This window comes from Macaca mulatta, chromosome 13, assembly GCF_049350105.2.
Source record: "Macaca mulatta isolate MMU2019108-1 chromosome 13, T2T-MMU8v2.0, whole genome shotgun sequence".
Lineage (NCBI taxonomy): Eukaryota > Metazoa > Chordata > Mammalia > Primates > Cercopithecidae > Macaca > Macaca mulatta.
Window position 1 is genome coordinate 59,183,699 of NC_133418.1, and position 13,815 is coordinate 59,197,513.

General features: G+C 45.6%; 1 long non-coding RNA gene and 2 pseudogenes across 1 annotated transcript in view; 2 read left to right on the top strand and 1 right to left on the bottom strand.

The window, feature by feature from the left end:
• Positions 1–13,815, bottom strand: part of LOC144333760 (uncharacterized) — a 199,442-nt gene that overhangs the window by 124,734 nt on the left and 60,893 nt on the right. The gene's annotated exons all lie outside the window — the stretch shown is intronic.
• Positions 7,125–7,751, top strand: LOC144333952 (dnaJ homolog subfamily B member 12 pseudogene; annotated as a pseudogene).
• Positions 8,040–8,731, top strand: LOC100423759 (dnaJ homolog subfamily B member 12 pseudogene; annotated as a pseudogene).

Sequence of the window (13,815 nt, forward strand, 5' to 3'; positions counted from 1 at the left end):
CACTACATACTCATTAGAATATCTAAAATTTAAACGACTGACCAAATCACATGTTGGCAAGATGTTGAGCAACCTAGAACTTTCTGGTTCACTGCTGGTGGAAATATGAAATGGTACAACCAGTTTGGAGAACAGTGTGGCAGTTTCACTAAAGGTTAAACATGTTGTTCAAAGTTCAACTAAAAAAAAAAGTTAAACATGCACCTGCCATATGGCTCAGCCATTCCATTCCTAGGTGTTAACCCAAGAAAAATGAAAAACCATGTCCACACGAAGACCTGAACATGAATGTTCATAGCAGCATTATTTGTAATAACCAAAAACTGGAAACAATCCAGATATCCTTCAACAACTAAATGAATAAACGAATTCTGGTGTATGAATCCAACGAGATACCACTTAACAATAAAAAGGAATGAACTATTGATGTACTCAACGACATGAATGAATCTCAAAGTAATTATGCTGAGTGAAAAAAGGCAGAATCCCTCCCCACTAAAAAGAGCAAGTACTATATGATTACATTTACATAAAATCTTAGAAAATGCAAACCAATCTAGTGGCAGAAAGCAGATCAGCAGTTGCCTGAGTAGGCAGCGGAATCTTGAGGGGCAACTAATATGCTCACTGTCTTTTTTTTTTTTTTTTTTTTTTTTTTAGGTGGGGGACAGGGTCTCACTCTGTCACTCAGGCTGGAGGGCTGTGGGGTGATCACAGCTCACTGACTGCAGCCTCGACCTCCCAGGCTCAAGTGATCCTCCCACCTCAGCCTCCTGAGTAGCTGGGACTACAGGCATGCACCACCATGCCCAGCTAATTTTTTTTTTTTTTTTTTTTTTTTTGAGATGGAGTCTCGCTCTGTCACCTAGGCTGGAGTGCAGTGGCACGATCTTGGCTCACTCCCAGCTCCTCCTCCTGGGTTCACGCCATTCTCCTGCCTCAGCCTCCCGAGTAGCTGGGATTACAGGCGCCCACCACCAAGCCCAGCTAATTTTTTGTATTTTTTTTTTTAGTAGAGACGGGGTTTCACCATGTTAGCCAGGATGGTCGCGATCTCCTGACCTTGTGATCCACCTGCCTCGGCCTCCCAAAGTGCTGGGATTACAGGTGTGAGCCACCGCGCCCAGCTATGCCCGGCTAATTTTTAAATTTTTTGTAGAGACGGAGGTCTCACTTTGTTGCCCAGGATGTTCTCAAACTCCTGGACTCAAGTCATCCTCCTCCCTTGGACTCCCAAAATGCTGGGATTACAGGCATGAGCCACCATGCCCAGGTGCTCATTATCTTGACTGTTTATAATTTCATGGGTGTATACATATGTCAAAACTTATCAAATTGTACATTTTAAATAAGTGACATTTATTTTATGTCAATTATATCTCAATAAAACTGTTTTTTTAAAAAAAAAAACAATTTGATCCTTAGCTGCCTTCCCCAACTCTGTGCAACTGGGCAACTGCCCTCCCACAATCCTGCCACTAGGCTTAAGGTTTATTCTCTGGAGGAAGTTAATGGAGCCTCTAAGGACTGACTGGAGGACAGCGGGCACCATTGATGGCAAGGAATTACAACAAAAAAAGGAAAGTCCACAGAACGAATGCTGAGACTCACTGCTCTTTAGCCCTACCTGGGTCCCAGGACCCTGGCAGCCAGGTCTATCTCCTTGAGCAGAAGACTGGAAGACTTACTGGCCCAAGAAGAAATACTCAAACATCCTGACATTGGAGGTAGCAGAGCCAGATAACCCTATGGGGAAGATAGCAGTCAACAAGCTCCACTCACAAGATCAGAGCCTGTATTTGGCTTTTTAATACCCTACTCTTAAATATAAGCAGACAGCTAAAATTAGAATTTCACTGTTCTGAGAACATGAAAGGTCAAGAAAGGCTTGTACAGGGGGCTGGAGAGCACTGTCAGAAAGATACATTATATTCTTTAGAAAGAAGTCCTTTTAAAATGCCAAAACCAGAAAAACCATGAAGTAGCAATTTAAGCAAATTAGGATGTGTGAGGATAAATATTACAAGAATCAGCTGAAAGAATTGAAAGTGGTTGCCTCTTAGGAAAGGAAAATAGGGAGGAATGAGGAAATTACTGCAGCAACAAGTGTAGGAGAATTATGTGGCTCTTTAAATTATGTGCCCGTGGGCCGAGCATGGCGGCTTATGCCTGTAATCCTAGCACTTTGGGAGGCCAAGGTGAGAGAATCACTTGAGGCCAGGAGTTCCAGACCACGCTGGGTAACGTAGCAAGACTCTGTTTCTACAAAAGAAAAAAAAAATTATCCAGGCATGTGACACGCATCTATCTAGCTATTTGGGAAGCTGAGGTGGGAAGATCACTTGAAGTCAGGAGTTTGATGCTACAGTGAGCTATGATCAAGCACTGCACTCCAACCTGGGTAACAGAGTGAGACCTCGTCTCTTAAAAATATATTAATTTAAAAATAAAAAGATTATGTGCCCATGTAACTTTGATTAAAACTGGGGAAAAAGTGAAAGAAAATTCATTAGAGATGAATAAAGTTCTTGAAAAATCAATGGGTAGGATAATCACGTCTGTGTTTGCCAGAAACATTCCCAGTTTTCATCTATTAATAGCACTCCCTTTTACTCTCAAAACATGCCCATTTGGCTAATTTTATGATGTGTGAGGTTGACACCTCCTGAATCCACTGATCAACCTTAACATCACCTTAACATCAGACACAGTGTCCTCCTAATACGATGCAGCAGGAAGTACACGATTCCACCTATGAAATATCCTTGCCAAAAAAAAAAGCAAAACTTGAATCTCAAGTCTCCCGGTCAGGGTTTCTCAACCTCAGCACTACTGACATTTGGGGACACACAATTCTTTCTTGTGGGCAGCTGTCCTGTGCACTGCAGGATGTTTAGCAGCATCCCTGGCCTCTACTCACTAGATGCCTGTAGCACCCCCACCCCCAGGTGTGACAACCAAAAGTCTCCAGACATTGCCAATGTCCCCTGGGAGGTGAGGGAAGCAGAGTCTCCCCCAGCTGAAAATCACTGTTGTCTACATCTTCAGCACCAATGTACAGGAAACAGGATGGAAAAATAGGTTGAAGGACACCAGCAGAATATACCAGCCACGTTCAGAACGTGGGAAGTTCTGAAGGACAGATGACCCAACTATGTCAACAAACAAATGGCATGGGGAAGGTATAGGGGAGGGACCATGACAGTATAAAAGCCCTTAAAAAATGTCAACGAACACAATGTGTGGACTTGTTTGGATTCTCATTTAAACAAACTGCAAAAAGACATTTTTGACACAACCGGAGAAAACTGAATTCGAAGGTATTATGACACTAAGAAATAACGCTAATTTTGTGGATGTGATAATGGTAACTATGGTTACAGTATTTTTTAAAGCTTTCTGTTAGAGACACATATTGCTGTACTCGTGGATAAAGTGTTACGATGTCTGTCTGGTTGCAGTGGGGGAAAATGGGGACTAGATAAGACAACATCGAATCGGTGACCGGTACTGACATCGAGTGACGGGTACATAGATGTTCATTATACTCTTCTCTCAACTTTTGTGTATGTTTGAAAGGTTTTGTGATAAAAACTGAAATGTAATAAATCAAATCCATGAAATTAACAAAGCATGGCTCAATGGGAAGTTTCCAGAGTTTGCGGCTGTATCCCTGGCTCCTCCACTAATAGTTCTGTTCATTTTAAGCAGGGAAGTCACTTCTCTGGCCTACAGAAAAAGGATCTTGAATTGAGAGATGTTCATAGTTTCTTCCAAGTGAGATTTTTGATGACTCTGTGACATTTCTTGAATAAGTGTGCTGAGTAACAGCCCTGAGGACCCAGCAGTCTCAAAAGCTTGACTTTGTGGTAGAGATGCTGGTGGACTCACTGGTGGTGAGTGCTGGCCCAGGGCTCCCAGGTTCAGCAATGTGCCCCCTCCTCAGTCCCTTCACTAGTTTAGAAGTAGCAAGATCAACTGCCTCGGAACATTCTGAATTAGAAAGTGCCTGCTGAATAAGGCTTGCGTCAAGCTTCTCTTTAAGCGGCTGTGGCTGCAGTTTGAGTAACTTGTCAGGAAAGTGTGAACTACAAGTCAGTATTACAAAAGTGTTTATTTTCAGCCTTTCCAAAAAACAGTGAGAAAGAGGAAAGCATGCATAATAAAGCAGCCGGGCATCTGAGGCAAAAGTTGGCTTTTCCTTAATCCTCTCCTCCCATCCTCCTACCCTTTTTGACTACAGGTACCCCTTTTCTGTGAACTTGAATGCAGCCTCCCACAGGTTTGGACAAAAGAACGAGCAGGAAGAGGACAGTTGGAACGGGATGGAGGAAAGAGGTAGCCCTCATAGGTAGGGGTGCAGAGCTCAGAGTGGAAAACGAACAGCAGAAGTCCTGTTCTCCCATGCCCTTGCCAAGTCCTGCTGCAACAAAATGATGAGCTTGGAACTGACTGCCAACTGCCACAAAGGGAACCCTTATTACAGAGAGCTCCCCGAAACACCCGTGGAAACAGCGTCCAAAAGATCTCTCCTCGTGCTTTGAAGAATGCAGAAAACTTTCCTTGCCACCATATGTGGAGCATTGCCCACAGAGAAGGGAAGGGGGAAACACACCCATCTCCTCCCCTCCATCCCCAACTTGGGCCCCAATTAAAACCTCAGCCTGTCTCCCTCAGCCTATCACAAGGGCCTCCCACCAGTCTTCCATCCATGAGGGTGGCCTTCCGCAAATGCAAGCCTGCCCGAGCTACTTACTCTACTCTTTAAGATATTTTCACAAGCCCTCATAGCTGGGAGGAATAAAATCCAGTGTACAGAAGTTCCAGTAGAGGCAGTGAATACTAGTGATTTAAAAGCATCCTCAGAAATCACAGGTGATGCAAGAACCCCTGGATAAACCTAGAATAAGTTTCTCTATAATATTCAGATGCCAGGCCCAGGGCCAGAGCCAAAGGAATCCCACCTAGACTCTGGGGCCCTTGGCTTTGGGCCTGTTCCCCAGCTTCTCCTATGCTGCAGCTCTTCCATCTCCCCAGAAGAGAAGTGGTGAGGGCAAGGGGGGGTCAGTTACCAAACGGCAAGTCCCTCCCTGAAGAAAGTGCCGTGGAAAGGGCAGCCCCAAACAGCAGGTCCCCCAGCCTGAGGGAGTACGAAGGATGGAGCAGCCCTAGGAAGGCTAAAGTGTGTATTCCAAAAGTCTTATACACCTGAGTTGTCAATCAAAGCAGTTCAGCTGGCAGCCCAGAGACCAGCAGCAGAGGCAAACAAGAGCCCTGAAGGGTAGAGGGAGTCAGAGAGTCAGCAGAAGGTGGATCAGGTCAACTCTGAAGATGAAGTACAAATGCCTAAGGGGTTTTATCCTCCTTCAAAAAATGTGTAATTACCCAAGTAATGCATGAATAAATTCTACTGAGAAAATACATCACTTCAGGGCTGGGCTTGGTGGCTCACACCTGTAATCTCAGCACTTTGGGAGGCCGAGGTGGGCGGACCACCTGAGATTGGGAGTTCGAGACCAGCCTGACCAACGTGGAGAAATCACATCTCTACTAAAAATACAAAATTAGCCAGGCATGGTGGCACGCACCTGTAATCCCAGCTACTCGGGAGGCTGAGGCAGGAGAATCACTTAAACCTGGGAGGCAGAGGTTGTGGTGAGCTGAGATAGCGCCATTGCACTCCAGCCTGGGCAACAAGAGCAAAACTCCGTCTCAAAATAAATAAATAAATAAATAAATAAATAAATAAATAAAATACATCACTTCAGATTAAACTGCTATGTTGGTTAGGATGTGTTTTATTGTAACAGAACACCTGGCTAACAGTAGTTTAAGAAACAAAGGCTTTTAAATATCTCAGGTAACAATAAGTTTGGAGAAAAACAGTTTCTGCTTTGGAAAAGAAAGAAGGTATCAAGATGCTGGGGTGGGCCAGGATTATGCCTATAATCCCAGCAGGTTGGGAGGATGAGACAGGAGGATTGCTTGAGCCCAGGAATTCGAGACCAGCCTGGGCAATATAGTCAGACCCCCATCTCTATAAAAAATAAAAAATTAGCCAGGTGTGGTGGCACATACTTGTGGTTTCCACCACAGGAAGCTGAGGCAGGAGGATGGGTTGAGCCCAGGAGCTTGAGGCTGCAGTGAGTTATGATGGTGCCACTGAACTCCAGCCTGAGTGATAGAGCAAGAGATCTTGTCTCAAAAAAAAAAAAAAAAAAAAAAGGCAGAGTGCAGTGGCTCATGCCTATAATCCCAGCACTTTGGGAGGCAGAGGCCGGTGGATCACCTGAGGTCAGGAGTTCAAAACCAGCTTGGCCAACATGGAGAAACCCCCCCTACTAAAAAAAAAAAAAAAAAATACAAAATTAGCCAGGCATGGTGGCACATCCCTGTAATCCCAGCTACTCAGGAGGCTGAGGCAGGAGAATTGCTTGAACCAGGGAGGTGGAGGTTGTGGTGAGCTGAGGTCATGCCACTGCACTCCAGCCTGGGCAACAAGAGTGAAACTCCGTCTCAAAAAAAAAGAAAACAAAACAAACAAAAACAAAAAAATTAAGATGCTAAGCTGATGTCTCTACATTTCTCCATTTCTCCTGGCTTTTTTTTTTTTTTTTTTTTTTTTTTTTGAGAGGGAGTCTTGCTCTGTTGCCCAGGCTGGAGTGTAGGAGTGCAATCTTGGCTCACCACAACCTCTGCCTCCCAGGTTCAAGGATTTCTCCTGCCTCAGCCTCCCGAGCAGCTGGGACTACAGGTGCTCGGACCACATCCAGCTAATTTTTTATTTTTAGTAGAGACAGAGTTTCACCATGTTTGTCAGGCTGGTCTTGAACTCCTGACCTTGTGATCTGCCCGCCTTGGCCTCCCAAAGTCATGGGATTACAGGTGTGAGCCACCATGCCCGGCCTCTCCTGGCCTTTTCCCCTGGGTCAAAAGATGGTTGCTGTAACTCCAAGCATCACATTTTCAAAAACTCCATCCCAAGGCAGAAAGGAAAGGGAGAAGCAGAACTCTTCATCTTCATCTACTTGCTTCATCTACTATATACCCTGTCTGTTATTAGAACAACAACAACAAAAATACTTCTTAAAAGTCACCAGCAGGTTCCATACTCTGGTTCTGCCATGTAATCCAACAAGGATGAAGCCGAGCTCTGTATCAGCATTGCCCTCAAGGCCATCCAGCACAACCAGCCCGACCAGGCGCTCCTCTTCCTGCAGAAGGCACAGTGGCTGTACCCAATGCCGCGAGTTTGCATCTCGATGGAGTCCCTCAACTAGGAACCACAAACTGCTGGTGACTAGCCCCAACCCACAGATGCAACCCATGCCACCCACAGGAAAGCAGGTGGGACCGATACTCCCTAGGCCAATGGTGAAGCTGGAGGAGAAGAGAGCACCAAAGGCTACACTGAAGAAGGAGTTGCAGCTGTGGAAAGGGTCAAGCAATGTAAGGATTACTATGAGATCCTGGGGGCGAGTAGAGGGGTCTCAGATGAGGAACTGAAGAAGGCCTACCACAAACTGGCCCTCAAATTCCACCCAGACAAGAACCATGCACCTGGCGCCACTGAAGCAGCATATGCAGTACTCAGCAACCCGGAGAAGAGGAAGCAGTATGGCCCGGCGCAGTGGCTCATGCCGGTAATCCCAGCACTTTAGGAGGCCGAGGTGGGCAGATCATGAGGTCAGGAGTTTGAGACCAGCTGGTTTGAGACCAGCCTAGCCAACATGGTGAAACCCTGTCTCTACTAAAAATACAAAAATGAGCCGGCCGTGGTGGCCCATGTCTGTAATCCCAGCTACTCGGGAGGCTGAGGCAGGAGAATTGCTTGAACCCAGGAAGCAGAGGTTGCAGTGTACTGAGATTGAGCACTGCACTCCAGCCTAGGCGACAGAGCAAGACTGTCTCAGAAAAGAAAGAAGGAAAGAAGGAAAGAAGGAAGGAAGGGAGGGAGGGAGGGAGGGAGGGAAGAAGAGAGAGAGAGAGAGAGAGAGAGAGAGAGAGAGAGAGAGAGAGAGAAAGAAGGAGGAAGCAGTATGACCACTTCGGCTATAACAGGAGCTGGGCAGCCAGGCCCGGCATCGGCAGGGGACTTCCACCGTGGCTTTGAGGTTGACATCTCCCCCGAAGACCTTTTCAACATGTTCTTTGGCAGTGGCTTCCCTTCTAGTAAAGTCCACATCTACAGCAATGGCCGCATGCGCTATACCTCCCAACAAAGGCAGGGCCCCAGGGAGAAGCAGAGTGGCGGCGGGCTAGGGGTGTTTGTGCAGCTGATGCCCACCCTCATCCTCGTGTCAGCTCTCAGCCAGCTCATGGTCTGCAGTCTACCCTACAGTCTGAGCCCAAGACTGTCTGTGGGCCACATCACAGGCGAGTCACTGATCACCTGAGCACTTTCTCGGAGGAGTACACAGGCTCCAGCCTCCAAACAGTCAAACCGAATGTGGAAGATGATTATATCGCCAACCTCTGGAACAACTGCTGGAAGGAGCAGAAGAAGGAAGGCTTGCTGTACTGGGGCCGCTGCTTTGGCGACACAGATATGTACCACAAAGCACAGAAGATGGGCGGCCCCCTGCTGCAGCTGACTGTCACAGGTGCAGGCCTCCCTGCATAGATAATCTGGGGCCAGCCATGCCACTGAGGTCCAAACTCTGAAATTCTTGGAGAATTGTTGGTGACATGCACTGAGCCAAGGTGATGGACTATATTTAAGGAAAGACATACAAAGAAACAAAATCAAAACAGAATTGGAAGCCAAAAAAAAAAATAGTCAATAGCAGACTAGGTCACATGCCTACCCCTAGACAAATCACAGGCAAAGGGCAGTGGTATAAGCATACTTGGCTTAGATCAATCATGATTTGACACCTGGACCTACCTTCCCTGAGCACAATGCTGCCCTTTGATACCTGAACAAGATTTGAGTTGTTAGCATTAAAGAAGGGGGTGAGTGGGAAATGGCTGTTACTAAGCAGCCAGTACTATCTACCACAACTGAAGTCCCCTTTGACCAACCCCCGAATCTTGAACCGCCTCCCACCTCTCCAGAGCAAACCACTCTTACCAGTTTGATGTATATTATTCCAAACTTTGCATATGGACATATACATATAACAAAATACCATAAAAGACATGGGGCATTTAATAGACTTTTTTTTTTTTTGAGGCAAAGTTTCGCTCTTACCACCCAGGCTAGAGTGCAATGGTGTGATCTCGGGTCACTGCAACCTCCACCTCCCAGGTTCAAGCGTTTCTCCTGCCTCATCCTCCCAGAGTAGCTGAGATTACGGGCATGCGCCATCATGCGCGGCTAATTTTTGTATTTTCAGTAGAGATGGGGTTTCACCACGTTGGCCAGGCTGGTCTGGAACTCCTGACCTCAGGTGATCTGCCCACCTCGGCCTCCCAAAGTGTCGGGATTACAGGCGTGAGCCACCGCACAAGTGTTGGGATTATAGGCGTGAGCCACTGCGCTGCACCTTAATAGACTTATGATAGTGTATGTGGTTGGGGGGTTGGTGAGTATTGCAAACATGCCATCCTACTCTAGGCATTTTTCTGCAGTTTACTTCACCACTCAACAACAGGTCTCAGCAATCTCTCCACACCATAACTATTGACCTGTTCTGTCTTTTCAACTCCTGCCTAGGATTTCCTAGCACGGACACATCACAGTTTATTTAGATATTTCTCTATGGATAGCATCGTGGATTGTGTTCCTAGCAGTTTCTAAGTACATCTGTGGATAAAGGCAGAGGATGCTCTCTTTGCCCCTCAGATTCATCCTTGTCTGCTCTGCGTCCAGGCTGCTGATAGCATGAGCTGACTCCCTCACCTTTTGGCATCTGGTTGGATGAAACCGATGTGAGTGGCAGGAAATCAAAGGGTGAAAGAGAGAGAACTTGGAGTGTTTATCCACCGGCTCACTTCCTACCACACTGCAGTTTGGGCAGTGGCCGCGTTTCACTTGCAAAGGTCACAGGTCCTGTTAGGGGCCTGTCCTAGAGCTAAAGCTCTCAGGGCGTTCCTGTATCTGCTCTTGTCCTCTTGTCCCCCAGAAACATGGTAAGAGCCCAAAACCTCCCTGTCACCCCTCAGAGCTCTCTAATACCTTACCTCATACCTCCTCTTAAGCTCAGCACTAAGTACTCCAGGCTGCGAGATTAGTTTAGCAACCAGTCAACAAATTTCCAAAACTCTCAGCCTAGTCGTTAAGAATATGGGCTTTTCAGCAATTTCTCATCTGGGTGAATACCCCAAGGAGATGAAATCACCACCTCATAAACACATCTGCACTCCCATGCTCCTTGAAGCATTATTCACAATAGCCAAGATATAGAAACAACCTAAATGTCCATCTATGGACAAATGGATAAAGAAAATATGATGTGTACACACACAGACACACACACACACAGGAATATTATTCAGCCTTAAAAAAGGAGATCCTGTCATTTGCGCCAGAACTTGGATGAACCTAGAAGACATGTGCTGAGTGAATTAAGCCAGACACAGAAATAAAAATATTGCATGATCTCACCTATACGTGGATTTAAAAAAAAAAAAATCTCAATTACACAGAGACAGAGAATAAAACAGTGGTTACCATGGCAAGGGGGAGGGGAGAGGAAATGGGGACATGTAGGTCAAAGGACACAAAATAGCAGATGTGCAGGATGAACACATTTAGAAATCTAATGCACAACATTAGGGCTAAGTTCATAAAATCGCATTGCTCTGAAATTTGTGTTAAGTAAGTAGATTTTAGCTGCTCTTGTCACAAAAAAAGTAACTGTGAGATGATAGATATGTTAATCAGCTTCACTATAGTAACCATTTTACTATCTATATCTGTATCCTATAACAGCATGTTGTAAACCTCAAAGATACACAATAAAAATTATTTTTAAAGAAGAATATAGGTTGAAAAGATAAATCAAGGTTCAAATTTTGATTCCACCACTCAGCAGCTGAGAGGCCTCATGAAAGCTATTCCACTCTGTGCCTCAGTTTCTTCATTTGTAAAACTGAAATTATAAAATTACCTCATAAAGCCCAGGCATGGTGGCTCATGCCTGTAATCCCAGCACTTTGAGAGGCCGAGGCAGGTGGATCACCTGAGGTCAGGAGTTCAAGACCAGCCTGGACAACATGGTGAAACCCCATCTCTACTAAAAATACAAAATACAAAAATTAGCTGGGTGTGGTGGTGGGCACCTATAATCCTAGCTACTCGAGAGGCTGAGGCAGGAGAATCGCTTGAGTCCAGGAGGCAGAAGTTGTGGTGAGCCGAGATAGCGCCACTGCACTCCAGCCTAGGCAACAGAGCAAGACTCTGTCTCAAATAAAGTAAAATAAATAAATAAAATAAAATTACCTCACAGGATAGTTTCGAAGATTCCATAATATAATATATCTGAAAGATCTCGGCCAGGCACAGTAGCTCATACCTGTAATCCCAGCACTTTGGGAGGCCGAGGCGGGCAGATCATGAGGTCCGGAGATCGAGACTATTCTGGCTAAAACAGTGAAACCCCCTCTCTACTAAAAATACAAAAAATTAGCCAGGCGTGGTGACACACACCTGTAGTACCAGCTACTCGGAGGCTGAGGCAGGAGAATCGCTTGAACCCGGGAGGCAAAGGTTGCAGTGAGCCAAGATCACGCCACTGCACTCCAGCCTGGGCACCAGAGTGAGACTCCATCTCAAAAAAAAAAAAAAAAAAAAAGATCTTAACAAAGTGCCTAGTCGACAGAGAGCCCTCCATAAATGGTAACAGACAAGGTTTTTCTGAACTCCATATAAGTTGCTGTGGGACGAAAAAGAAGACATGGGCCTTACCCACAAGGAGCCTGCAATCTACTTTGGAAGATGAGACAAACATTATTATAATAATGAACAGCACAGATGACCCTATTTTTGTGTTTGTTTGTTTTGTTATTTTGTTTGAGACGGAGTCTTGCTCTGTCCCCCAGGATGGGGTGCAGTGGTGCAATCTCAGCTCACTGCAAGCTCTGCCTCCCGGGTTCACACCATTCTCCTGCCTCAGCCTCCCGAGTAGCTGGGACTACAGGTGCCCGCCACCACGCCCAGCTACTTTTTTGTATTTTTAGTAGAGATGGGGTTTCACCGCGTTAGCCAGGATGGTCTCAATCTCCTGACCTTGTGATGTGCCCGCCTCGGCCTCCCAAAGTGCTGGGATTACAGGCATGAGCCACTGCGCCCGGCCCATGATCCTATATTTTTAAGTGGTAAATTATCTGATATGAGCTACAGTGAAACAGTATTGGAACAGTATTGGAACTATCTTTTCCACATACCTGTCCATTCTTTTTTTTTTTTTTTTTTTTGGCAGGGTCTTGCTCTGTCACCTAGGCTGGCATGCAGTGGCACAATCACGGCTCACTGTAGCCTCAACCTCCTGGGCTCAAGTGATTCTCCTGCCTCAGTCTCCCAGGTAGCTGGGAGTACAGATGTCCACCACCATGCCTGACTAATGTTTTTAAATTTTTGTAGAGATGGGGCCTCACTGGGTTGCCCAGGCTGGTCTTGAACTCCTGGGCTCAGGTGATCCTCCTGCCTCAGTCTCCCAAAGTGCTGGGATTACAGGCATTAGCCACCACACCCAGCCTTTCTTTTTATATTGTCTGTAAATTTATTTATTTTATTTTATTTATTTTATTTTATTTTATTTTTGAGACAGAGCCTCACTCTGTCGCCCAGGCTGGAGTGCAGTGGCGCAATCTCGGCTCACTGCATCCTCTGCCTCCCGGATTCAAGCGATTCTTCTGCCTCAGCCTTCTTGAGTAGCTGGAACTACAGGCACGCCACCACACTCAGCTAATTTTTTGTATTTTTAGTAGAGATGGGGTTTTACCATGTTAGCCAGGATGGCCTCAATCTCCCGAACTTGTGATCCGTCTGCCTCAGCCTTCCAAAGTGCTGGGATTACAGGCGTGAGCCACTGTGCCTGGTCTGTCCATAAGTTTCTTGAGGGTAAGCACCAAGCATTATCTTGTATAATAATAATGTTATCATTTGTGTAATATATCCATTTTGTACACCCATTACTCTCTGTGTAGCCATCGCTCTGCACACAGCAGGCATGCAAACGCAGTTTGTCCATATAGCCAGAAAGTATTTGCATAGCACATTAGAACAAGCATTTAGTTCTTTACAAAGCACTCTGAAAGGGAAGATCATTTATTTTCATAACAACCCTGTGAGATAGTTACTATTATTATTAGAATCTGCATTTTCCAAATTAAACTGTGGCTCAAAACAACTAAGTATCTTGTTCAAGTCACACAATCAGTTTATGATGCAATTGCTCTGGGATCCAAGGCCTTTGACTAGAATAAATGTGGAGCTTCTTCCTATAAGGGCCACAGAAGTCCACAAGCTGAAGAAGTGTATCCTCTGCCAAATGTCTTTTTTCCAGCCTCAAGTATGTTCCCTTTTTTCTAACCTTTCTCTTTGCGCTCTCCAACTGAGACAGCTGGCTCCAGTTTTTTCTTTTAGCCAAAGGGAATCCAATTCATTAGGATTTCTTCTGAGGGAGGCAGAGACTCTCCTGTTTATCCAAGCCCGTATCAGACTTATAAATGTATAATATGGTCATTAAACTCTGAAATACATGACACAGTCATAACCACACACAAGCTATTAAAAAGTTCCTTACCTCCAGTGGGAGTTATTCACTATGCTTACTGTTCTCTCCTCTTGGCAGGGCCAAGAGAGAACATGGGCTCTGTTTGGGGGAAATCTTTTCTTTTCACCAGGAATCCTTCTAAAAGCAGTTATAC